General features: G+C 36.7%; 1 non-coding gene across 1 annotated transcript; it reads left to right on the forward strand.

Annotated features, from left to right (window-relative positions):
• The first annotated feature begins 2,523 nt into the window (after positions 1 to 2,523).
• Positions 2,524 to 2,715, forward strand: LOC114681297. The gene has a single exon (XR_003732887.1). It is a non-coding gene; the product is annotated as a U2 spliceosomal RNA (small nuclear RNA).
• The last annotated feature ends 10,675 nt before the right edge of the window (positions 2,716 to 13,390 follow it).

Here is a 13,390-nt window from a genome sequence, read left to right on the forward strand (position 1 = left end):
CGAGGAAATAATAAATTTGAAGAAATAAGATTACAGGGGGAGGCTCAAAATTAAATTCTCTTTAACAAATCTATAGAATATTACCACCCCACTGCAGTCCTTTGATGATAAGAGTGTTACTTGGATTTCTAGTATTGATTGGACTTTTGCACTACTCATTATATGCTTTTAAGAAATTAAGTCAAAATATATCCATTTCCAGCTGAGCTGTATTTTAATTTACAATAAATGGTCAATATACCAAAATGACATAGTATAATTATCTCAATAACTACTTGGTAACAGTTGATTAAACAGAAAAATAAGCTGTGATTACTGATGATGAGAATATCTTATCTGCTCAACATGTGATATATGTGAAGAATTATTAGACCATGCTCTTGCTCTTCAAGAACCCCAAATAATGGGTAGTGTAAGTAAAACATACATAATTTATGACAGGAATATTAAATTAACTTCTTAAATAAATTCATTCTATTTTATGGCTAATAACTTCATCTTTGTGAATTGGAAAGTGTATACATTCACAAGTTATTATACATTTAAATTAAATAGGATTTTTAAAATTTGAGAAATTATGTGAGCAATTCATCTTTCATTCTTTCCACTCCAACTCTTCATGTTTCCCCACTGAATCCCTCTCAAGTTTATGATCAAGAAAAATAAACACAATACTTTTTGAGTTTCACTATGAGATTGTTGTCATCTAACAAAAACACATTAAGTATACCTGCAGTTCACAATTGTAGAGGTAATTGCCTCTTTGTTTGTGATTATATAGTTTATAAAAATATCTCCAGTATTCAAAGAGACTGGAATTTCTGCTGAACCTTATAGATGAATTAATAATACATCATGAGGCCACTTAAGACTTAGCCTAATGTCCTGCCATGTACTCAGTTTGCTTGTTTAACCTGCTTTTAAGAGAACAATGTAAATAACAAACACCATTATCTGCCTTGGACATTCCATGTATTCATATTTTACTACCTAAGCTAATAAATAGGCATAAGCTCAAGTGACATTATTTAGTGCTTCTTACCCAGAAAGCCATTTGTGCATGTGTGTACGTGATATACTGATAATCATTTTCAGAAACCAACAATAAGCAAAAAATGACCCTATACAAATATACCTGCCATAAGTGTTGAATGAAGCACACAGACAATGCTTGATAATGACGTTTGTAGTACTGAATGCTTTGGTGTCTGTTTGCAAATAATTTAATCTATTGTAACTCAGTTAAATGTTTCTGTGACGAATCCCCCATCCTTCCCACATATGATGCTATTTGTGATGTTTCACAGTTAGACATCAGGGAAGAAACAGATAAACACACAACAAACTACAAGACAAGCCAGGACCATAAACTAAAGATAAACAGAAGGCAAAGGGAGAAAACCGAAGAATTCAAACTTGAGCTCATTCTTGGTCAAATTATTAAAAGGAATTGCTTTTCTTTTTGTCCTAAATGTGACACCAACACATTTTGGTGCCTCTGAGGCTAGCTTTAGTGTGTCTAATTGATGCACATGTTGAAAATTCACATTGGTGAAATCTGGGACATTATTTCCAAGATGTGCAGTTTACTTCTGTATGTGGTACTGACAGAAAATGAAAGATTTTCTGTGGTTTTAATGTTTTCTTTGGGAAGGAAGAAGAATGGAAGTGATTGATTGGGGTTGAACACACAAGTGAAAAATTAATGAGCCATATGGGGGCAGCATTGAGTCACATTTGTGTTTTTACCTTTTCTGGGGTTTGTGAATTTACTTGTGTATATATAGGGGATCTCTGTGTGGGTATGAAGTGTAAACAAGCAGTAGTTTTTATTTCTCTGTTGTCACCAGCCCACAGTTTATTTATCTAAATAAAGCTTTGTGATGTTAGGTCTTTTTTTCTTTTCCTCAGCATGAGAAGAATCCGACCTCATCATCAGTGTCTTGATCTGACCACAGGTAGACACTGATTATTTTCTTCTATTTAGGCATCCATGACAGGAAATACATCTATGCCCAATAACAGTCTTATCAAAGATTAACAACTAGAGAATACAGAATTGCTGGGTATCTAAAATAATAAAGTACAGAAAAATACAGAAATCTATAGCAAGAAACTGCCTACAAAGAATTTATTGTATGTCTGAATTTAGTGATTTTTATGACTGACCATGACAACAAATGTGAGCATATCTCTCCAATGGAATAATTCCATTAAAAATCATAATTACATTCAAACTTTGATCCCAGTGTTCACATACCTTTAATTGTAATACATTATCTGACTGGAAATATAGATCATCTCCTGTTCTCAGAAAAACAAAACAAAACAACTATACCCTTTTGTCTCAAACTCTGCAATTCCGTATGAGAAATTCAGTGGAGAGAGACAAAACTGTCATCATTAAAAGAGAATCACTAAAACCTGGCCCTGTCAGATTACAGATAGATCCACAAATAAGATATTGAGAAGTACTTACTTTAGCTGTAGTCACAGTATTCATAGCTTAGAAATATGCTTTGGATTGCTTCTTGGCCTTTTGGCTAATATCAGGTTGTGGATCGGTCCCTATGACTTAAATACCTACTGTGTCCTCTATCCAAGGAAAACATAGTAAATGAATTTTTGGAGGAAAGTCTTGTTATAAGAGCTTGCCCAGATTTCTCTGTGCAATGATCCAGTATTTAAGTATTTCCAAGAATAATAGTACCCCTCTGGTGAAATAAATATTACGCAAAGCAGGTAGAAATAAAAGAAAATCAAATGTACATTAGATATACAAATGGTCCTTATTTGTATAAAGTGTAAATATGGTTATTGGGGAAAGTTAACAATAATACAACTAAAGTGTATATAGACCTAGATAGTCTACAAATGCTGTCATTCTATGTGGCTTAGGATTGTCACAGAAAGAAGAGTCATCAATAATTACCCTCTGTATTTGTCCATACTGATCCTAGGTCTTTCTGAATTCTTGTGTCCAGGTTTTGTTATCAGCAGTGCTGCTTCTCTGATCTTCCAGAAACACTTATGGATAATTTGGTTCAAGTTTTCAGAGGCTCAAGCAGTGTTCTTACAATTACTGAGATGTCAGCCCCTGGTCTGGTTGACCTTTGACTTACTTCCTATAGTAATGTCAATTTTTCCCCTGGTGTGGTTGACCTGTGACTTACTTCCTATAGTAATGTCAATTCTTCTCCAAATTCTTTCTTCTTAGGGACCATTTGCAAAATCATCAAAATGTTCTCAACACTAGCTTTATGCATTTCTCTTACTGAAGATGCATTTTAGGTTTAGCATAGTTCATATTCCCAAATTAAATCTTACAGTTGAACTCCTAGGGAGAATACATACTTGGCAGACAACCAATTCATTTGTCTTGCACCCGGGAGTCAAAGAGTCTCCCAGTCTCTTGGGCTTTGCCTATATTGGTTGTATAGTGGACATTCGAGCACTTTAAGTTCTTATGTGAATAATCTCACATAAAACCACACATAAAAACATAAATGATATTTGTCTGCATTGATTTTACTCGGCATCTCTTTACTGTGAGCCCGAGGAAATGAAGAGCAGCAAAACAAGAAGAATGACATTTCCAAATCTACTCCATCTCTTAAAGGCTTTTACTGTCTTTCTTCCTCACAGTTGGCCTTATAGAGCCCTGAATCATGCCTTGATTATTGGGCCTGTCTGTGTTATTCCATCCAGGAAGAGCTGTATAAAAGTTTTATGGCATTGTTCAAATGGGTGAACAATATACTGTCACCTCCTGAACACATTGGTAGCTGCCAGCAAAACTGCATGAACATGCACACAGAATTTAAAACAAAGCCCCTGAATGTTGCATTTGCTCAATGGTAGAATATTATGTAATATAATTTTGTTTATGAAATCATAGCATGGAACTCATGAACTTACAAACTATTAATTTTTATAGTTTTAATTAATTTGTACATTCACAGTAGACAGGCATATTTTCCAAATATTTTTAGCATTTGTAATTACTGTGTTGAAGCCATATGAATAATGTATAGTGTTTGTAGGAAATCAGAGTTCTCAACATCATAAAATAGTGATTGGCATCTCATCCCAGGTCATTGTTGATTGTTTTAAACTCCTGAGTTTCAATGTTAATAAATTTGAGGTACTTCCTCCTATGGTTTCAATGTTGGTGTGCTTTTAAAATTCATTTGTTCAAAACTACTCAAAAACTGATTCTTTTCAGAGGCAAAACTTTTGTTGTTAATGAAGTCATTGAGCTCCCCTAAAAGAATTTATACCTTACAAATTATTCTGACAAGTCCATTTCTCTTCGGCCATTTTACACAGAGAGAAAACACTTTCTACTAAATTAAAAACATCAAACTCTCTGTACATATTGACATAGAATAAAAATTAAAATAGTTATGGAAAATACTTATGGAATGGATAATAATAAATACAGAATGAATAATTATCACATTGGACCACTGACATTGTCTCACAGATTGTGTTACACTGCATTCCATGTTAAGGTTGGCATGAAAACAGCCCTTGTTATTTGACAAAGAAGGAAGTTAAATAAAAGAACTAATAGCAAAAGAATATATATATGTATATATACATATATATACACATCATACATATATATATACACATACATACATATAGAGATAGATAGATGATAGATAGATAGATAGATAGATAGATAGATAGATAGATAGATAGATATAGATATAGATAGATAAAGGAAAGAAAGAGACATAGGTATATTGACATCTTGTAAAGTTCAGACTAATAGATATTATCCTTAGTGATTTGTTCAAAAGGATTTATTTTGAGTTGGTTTTCTAGAATGTAATCACCAATGTTCAAAATCTAATCTAAAGGATATTTCTGTTACTGTTGTTGATTTGATTGAACATTTCCCTCTCTATCACTGCCTTGTTTCAAATTCTGTATTGCAACATCATCTACTGTTTGACCCAATGCTAGAATCCCTAAAATTTACATCAGCAAGCTACTAATTTAGAGTTTGCCAAGTATATCACAGCACTGTCGTTATTTCAAAGACACATGTTTTCATTAAACATTTTGAAGCTTATAGAATGTTCAAATATCAATATTTTAGTTTAATATTTGAAACTTAATGAATGGAGACAGAATATATATCCTCTTTACAAATACATAAAAGATCTTAAATAGGTTATCATTGTTATATACTACTGACACTATTACCAGTAGTTCCTTTTTATTTTTTTTCCTGTAAAATAGTGTTAATTTTTATTAAACACTTTTATTATTGTCTAGATTTTAATGGCAGAAATGCTTAGCTGTAGAAATACATGTGGTCTTTGAATCATTTTATGAAGTTTATTTAAATCCCCCAAATTTATGAGAATGAATATAAATATATATTATAAAATCTTAAATATATCTAATAAATTTGAGTTGAAAATTTTCTATAACAATTGAAACTTGGTTAATAATCAATTAAACATAGTGTCTTAACTAACAAAATCAATACATGTTACCTCGGGTTCTATGTATCAAGAACACAGATATTTAATAACGTGAAAATTAAAGTATTTTTCCATGTTGTTATTTTATTTCTTGTGTTTTGTTTTGTTTTTTTTTTTAGATAGACTCTCTCTAAGCTGGCCTCTAACAAAATTCCTCCTGATTCAGCTTCCTAGGAGTTGGGGTTCCAGGCATACACCACCATATCTCTTTCAAATTTACTGTTAAGATATTAATAGGATATTCAGGACAGAATGCAACCTCTTGTGTCCATAGGCTGGGCTGAAATCTTGCTGGGTATTAGCTCTACATATCAGCTTGTCATCTTGTTGATTGTATATTTTCATGAAAACTCTTTTGGCATAATTACCCCTCCAGTGGGTAGACCCTAAGAGAAAAAACCAAAATTTGGAAGTCACAATTATTCTTTTTTCCACAATTACTTTTAAATCTAATTTAATGTACACTAACTCATTATCTTCTGTTTGTTTAACTTGTTAATAATGAATAAGTAACTCTAAAATTTACCTGAATAACAAGGTTTATATAAATATGCAAATTCTAGGAAAAATTTTATTGGATGTTAAGATAGATCCTTGTTTGTTTTATTGGCTTCCCTGTACTCTCTAATAGTTAGGTATATTCTTCATAATTCAACTTTGACATATATAAAATATGTTGCAGAATCAAAGTGTAAACTCCTAATTCTTTTGACAAAACCAGAAATATAACAAACAGACTATACTTACTGTAAGAGTACTATCCATGCAGCAAGCTTGCCTATCACATTGGATGTGTTTTGGAACCAAGGTGGACATGTCTTGTTATCATACTCACCCATTTCCATGCACTTATACTGTGCATGATTAGCTCCAGCTTTACCAAACAGGACAAAATTAGTACTTGCAATATTCAGAGCAAGCATGAGTGCAATATTCACAGTGCTTAATTATGTCAATTGCATGAGGCAGGTATGAAAACTAAAACAAGGTCAATGTCTCTATTTTTTTTGAAAAACTTTTTTCACTATTCAAATATTATTTACCCATTTGTTGCTTGTATCAATGATGTGAGTAAAATTAGTAAATCCTTCTAAAATCAAATATTATCTTGATCATTTTTCAGCCATACTAAAGATGCAAATTCTGAAAATTATTTATTATAGGGGAAGTCATTCCGAAAATAATTTTATTAGCTACTTTTGTTTTTAGAACTCTGAGTGTCGTTTATATGTATTTTTCGGTACACAATTATTATTCATTATAGTAAAAGAAAGCACTATATTAATTTTCAGCTTGGAGCTTATCCTCCTGTTTTAGAGTTTAAATTCAATATATGTTTTCACTTTTGTAATTTTCACAATTTACAATGTATTCTCATGATACTGTTGGTTATAACAAGCTTATTGAGGAAAGGTGTTTCACTCCACATGAAGCTAAAAATATTCAGTCGTACATAATAAGGGACTTCATTTGAGAACATTGGTGAGGATCATTGGTCAAACTGACTCTTAATTGTTTGCTTGTTTGTTGTTTCTCAATGAGGATAAAACCCAGGCCTCACACATGCTGGGCAAGTGTCTATCACTGAGCAGCATTATCAGCATCAGGCTGATTTTGGAACCTAAATTGTAGTCATCTCATAGACACACTGTCCACTGTTGTTAAGAACATCCCATAGGACTTCCTGAGACTTAGAGACCGGCCCCCAGCTCCCAGCCTGCCCCCGACTTCCCTTCTGGTCCAGAGGTGAGTACCCGGGTCCAACCCGGACCCCATCCCTGGGTACCAGCCACTCCGGGAAGACCCGCCCAACTTGGCACCAGGTTCTGACCACCGGACAGCTCCCCTTCTAGCCCCACCGGGAGGGATCCCCTTTTCCAAGCCCCCCCCCGGCAGGCCCTGCAATCTCCGCGCCCTGCCCCCACGCCCATCTGCCCACGACTCCAGCCACTTCCTGAGACTTAAGAGACCGGCCCCCAGCTCCCAGCCTGCCCCTGACTTCCCTTCTGGTCCAGAGGTGAATACCCTGGTCCAACCCGGACCCCATCCCTGGGTACCAGCCACTCCGGGAAGACCTGCCCAACTTGGCACCAGGTTCTGGCCACCGGACAGCTCCCCTTCTAGCCCCACCGGGAGGGATCCCCTTTTCCAAGCCCCCGGCAGCCCCTGCAATCTCCGCGTCCTGCCCCCATGCCCATCTGCCCGCGACTCCAGCCACTTCCTGAGACTTAGAGACCGGCCCCCAGCTCCCAGCCTGCCCCCGATTGCCATTCTGGACCAGAGCCTGCCCCGGACTTCCCTTCTGGACCAGAGAGTTGGACAAGAGAACTCCCTTTTGGACAAGAGAGAGAGTCTTCCTGAATCTGTCAGCTCTTTCTGAAACAAGTACACTGATAAGACGAAGAAGGAACCACAAGGAGATGGGCAGACGTCAAGGCAGAAGTACATACAGCAAAATGAAGAGCAATACAGCATCACCAGAACCTAGCCCGCCTCCAACATCTAGACCTGAACACCAAAAATTGGAAGAAGCAGAAGAAAGTAGCCTTATGAGTAACTTCATGAAGAAAGTAGAGGCTTGTGTAGAGGAAAAGACAAGAAAATTGGAAGAACGCTATAAACAACTAGAGGAAAGGGCAAACAAATTAGAAGAAAACAATAAAGCCCTCCAAGAAAATAATAAAGTCCTGGAAGAAAACATTAAAGTCTTGGAAGAAAACAATAAAGCACTGAAAGAAAATCATGAAAAAGCAATGAAACAAACAAAGGAAACAGTCCAAGAACTGAAAAAGGAAATTGAAAAAATAAAGAAGACACAAACAGAGGGAATGCTGGAAATAGAAACCCTGAGTAAAAGATCAGGAACTTCGGATGCAAGTATAACCAACAGAATGCAAGAGGTGGAAGAGAGGATTTCTGGCATTGAAGATACAGTAGAAGAAATAGTTTCATCAGTAGAAGGAAACACTAAAGCCAACAAAGTCATGAACCAAAATGTCCAAGAAATCTGGGACACCATGAAAAGACCAAACCTACGAATTATAGGGATAGAAGAAGGTGAAGAATACCAACTCAAAGGCACAGAAAATATATTCAACAAAATTATAGAAGAAAACTTTCCCAACTTAAAGAAGGAAATGCCTATGAAGATACAAGAAGCCTATAGAACACCAAACAGACTAGACCCCCAAAAAAAGTCCCCTCGACACATAATAATTAAACAACTAAATGTACAGAATAAAGAAAGAATATTAAGAGCAGCCAAGGAAAAAGGCCAAGTGACCTATAAAGGTAAACCCATCAGAATAACACCCGATTTCTCAATGGAGACTTTGAAAGCCAGAAGGACCTGGACAGATGTAATGCAGACACTAAGAAACCATGGATGTCAGCCCAGATTAATATACCCAGCAAAACTTTCAATCATCATAGACGGAAGGAACAAGACATTCGAAGACAAAGCCAGATTTAAACAATACCTATCCACAAACCCAGCCCTACAGAAAGCACTAGAAGGAAAATTCCAACCGAAGGAAGTCAGATACACACTCTGAAAACACAGGCAATAGATAAAGCCACAACAGTAAACCCCAAAGAAGGGAAGTACACACACACTACCACCAAAAATGACAGGGATGAACAATCACTGGTCGTTAATATCCCTTAATATCAACGGACTTAATTCACCTATAAAAAGACATAGACTTACAGAATGGATACGAAAGCAGAACCCAACTTTCTGCTGCATACAAGAAACACATCTCAAATTCAAAGACAGACACTACCTAAGAATAAAAGGCTGGGAAAAGACTTTCCAATCAAATGGTCTTAAGAAACAAGCAGGGGTAGCCATCCTGATATCCAACAAAATAGACTTCAAACTAAAATCAATCAAAAGAGATAAAGAAGGACATTACATATTCATCACAGGAAAGATCGACCAAGATGAAGTTTCAATTCTGAACATTTATGCCCCAAACACAAGGGCACCCACATATGTAAAAGAAACATTACTAAAGCTTAAACCACATATAAAACCCCACACATTAATAGTGGGAGATCTCAACACCCCACTTTCACCACTGGACAGATCTCCCAAATCGAAACTTAACAGAGAAATAAAGGACTTAACTGATGTCATGACCCAATTGGACCTAATAGATATCTACAGAACATTCCATCCTAACAAGAAAGAATATACATTCTTCTCAGCACCCCATGGAACTTTCTCTAAAATTGACCACATACTTGGCCACAAAGCAAATCTCAACAGATACAAAACAATTAGAATAACCTCCTGTATTCTATCAAACCACCATGGGTTAAAGTTAGATCTCAACAACAACAAAAACTACAGAAAACCTACAATCTCATGGAAACTGAATAATGCTCAACTAAATCACCAATGGGTTAAGGAAGAAATAAAGAAAGAAATTAAAGACTTCCTAGAGATCAATGAAAATGAAGACACCACATACCCAAACTTATGGGACACTATGAAAGCAGTGCTAAGAGGGAAATTCATAGCATTAAAGGAACACATAAAGAAGTTGGAGAAATCTCACACTAGTGACTTAACAGCACACCTGAAAGCTCTAGAACAAGAAGAAGCAAAGTCTCCCAGGAAGAATAGACGCCAGGAAATTATCAAAGTGAGAGGGGAAATTAATAAATTAGAAACTAAGAGAATAATACAAAAAATTAATGAAACAAAGAGTTGGTTCTTTGAGAAAATCAACAAGATAGACAAGCCCTTATCCAAACTAACCAAAAGACAGAGAGAGAGAATCCAAATCAACAAAATCAGAAATGAAAAGGGGGACATAACAACAGACATTGAGGAAATCCAGAGAATTATAAGGTCATATTTCAAAAACCTCTACTCCACAAAACTGGAAAACCTAAAAGAAATGGACATTTTTCTGGATAAGTACCACATACCTAAGTTAAATCAAGACCAGATAAACTATTTAAATAGCCCAATAACCCCTAAGGAAATAGAAACAGTCATTAAAAGTCTCCCAACCAAAAAAAGCCCAGGACCAGATGGTTTCAGCGCAGAATTCTACCAGATCTTCAAAGAAGAGTTAATACCAATACTCTCTAAATTGTTCCACACAATAGAAACAGAAGGAACATTACCAAACTCCTTTTATGAGGCTACAATTACCCTGATTCCTAAACCAAACAAGGATACAACAAAGAAAGAGAACTACAGACCGATCTCCCTCATGAACATTGATGCAAAAATACTCAATAAAATATTGGCAAACAGACTCCAAGAACACATCAGAACAATTATCCACCATGATCAAGTAGGCTTCATCCCAGGGATGCAAGGGTGGTTCAACATACGAAAGTCCATCAACGTAATACACCATATAAACAAACTCAAAGAAAAAAACCACATGATCATCTCACTAGATGCAGAAAAGGCATTTGACAAAATCCAGCACCCCTTCATGATAAAAGTCTTGGAGCGATCAGGAATACGGGGAACATACCTAAACATAATAAAGGCAATATATAGCAAACCAACAGCCAACATCAAATTAAATGGAGAGAAACTCAAAGCAATTCCACTAAAATCAGGAACGAGACAAGGCTGTCCACTCTCCCCATACTTATTCAATATAGTACTTGAAGTTCTAGCCAGAGCAATAAGACAACATAAGGAGATTAAGGGGATACAAATTGGAAAGGAAGAAGTCAAGCTTTCCCTATTTGCAGATGACATGATAGTATACTTGAGTGACCCCAAAGATTCCACCCAGGAATTGATAAAGCTTATAAACACCTTCAGCAACATAGCAGGATACAAGATCAACTCAAAAAAATCAGTAGCCTTCCTATATACAATGGACAAAGAAGATGAGAAGGCAATTAGAGATACATCACCCTTTACAATAGCCAAAAATGACATAAAATACCTTGGGGTAACACTAACCAAGCAAGTGAAGGACCTATATGACAAGAACTTTAAGTCCCTGAAAAAAGAAATTGAAGAAGATGTCAGAAAATGGAAAGATCTCCCATGCTCATGGATAGGCAGGGTTAACATAGTAAAAATGGCAATCTTACCAAAAGCAATCTACAGATTCAATGCAATCCCCATCAAAATACCAACACAATTCTTCACAGACCTGGAAAGAATAATACTCAACTTCATATGGAAAAACAAAAAACCCAGAATAGCTAAAAGAAACCTGTACAATAAAACAACTTCTGGAGGCATCACAATCCCTAACTTCAAGCTCTACTATAGAGCTACAGTAATAAAAACAGCTTGGTATTGGCATAAAAACAGACATGTGGACCAATGGAATCGAATTGAAGACCCTGACATTAACCCACACACCTATGGACATATAATTTTTGACAAAGAAGCCAAAAGTGTACAATGGAAAAAAGAAAGCATCTTCAACAAATGGTGCTGGCATAACTGGATATCAACGTGTAGAAGGCTGCAAATAGATCCATATCTGTCACTGTGCACAAAACTTAAGTCCAAGTGGATCAAAGACCTCAACATAAATCCAGCTACTCTAAACCTGCTAGAAGAGAAAGTAGGAAGTAATCTTGAACGCATTGGCATAGGAGATCACTTCCTAAATATAACACCAGTAGCGCAGACACTGAGACAAACAATCAATCAATGGGACCTCCTGAAACTGAGAAGCTTTTGTAGAGCAAAGGATACGGTCAACAAGGCAAAGCGACAGCCTACTGAATGGGAAAAGATCTTCACCAACCCCACAGGTGACAGAGGACTGATATCCAGAATATATAAGGAACTCAAGAAATTAGACATCAAAACGACCAACAGTCCAATTGAGAAATGGGCTTTAGAATTAAACAGAGAATTCTCAACAGAGGAAACCCAAATGGCTGAAAGACATTTAAGGAATTGCTCAACATCCCTAATCATCAGGGAAATGCAAATCAAAACAACTCTGAGATACCACCTTACGCCTGTCAGAATGGCTAAGATCAAAAACACTGAAGACACTTTATGCTGGAGAGGTTGTGGAGCTAGAGGAACTCTCCTCCACTGCTGGTGGGAATGCAAGCTTGTACAACCACTTTGGAAATCAATATGGCGCTTTCTTAGAAAATTGGGAATCAATCTCCCCCAAGATCCAGCTATACCACTTTTGGGCATATACCCAAGAAATGCTCAATCATACCACAAGAGCACTTGCTCAGCTATGTTCATATCAGCATTGTTTGTAATAGCCAAAACCTGGAAACAACCTAGATGCCCTTCAACTGAAGAACGGATAAATAAATTGTGGCACATATACACAATGGAATACTACTCAGCAGAGAAAAACAATGACATCATACGGTTTGCAGACAAATGGATGGATCTAGAAAAAATCATCCTGAGTGAGGTGACCCAGACTCAGAAAGACAAATATGGAATGTACTCACTCATAGGAAGACACTAGATGTGGAACAAGGATGACTGAACTGCTACTCACATCACCAGTGAGGCTACCTGGAAAACGGGACCCCAAAAAAGACACGGAGAAATGGATGAGATCTACATGAACAGCCTGGTCATGAGTGGGAACAATGAAGAGCGACGGTCGAGGGAAAGAGAGTGGGAGATCCTAGCTGGATCAAGAAAAGAGAGGGAGAACAACGAATAGGAGACCATGGTAAATGAAGACCACATGAGAAGGGGAGGAAGCAGAGAGCTAGGGAGGCCCACGGAGATCCACAAAGATACCCCCACAAAAGACTGCTGGCAATGGACGAGAGACGGCAGGAACTGACCTACTTCGGTGATGGGATGGCCAGACACCCTGTTAGTTGTGCCATAAACCCCATCCAAGGAAGGTCTGAGGAATCTGGATGCAGACATCCATGGCTGGGCCCCTGGT

This window comes from Peromyscus leucopus, chromosome 12 (genome assembly GCF_004664715.2).
Source record: "Peromyscus leucopus breed LL Stock chromosome 12, UCI_PerLeu_2.1, whole genome shotgun sequence".
NCBI lineage: Eukaryota > Metazoa > Chordata > Mammalia > Rodentia > Cricetidae > Peromyscus > Peromyscus leucopus.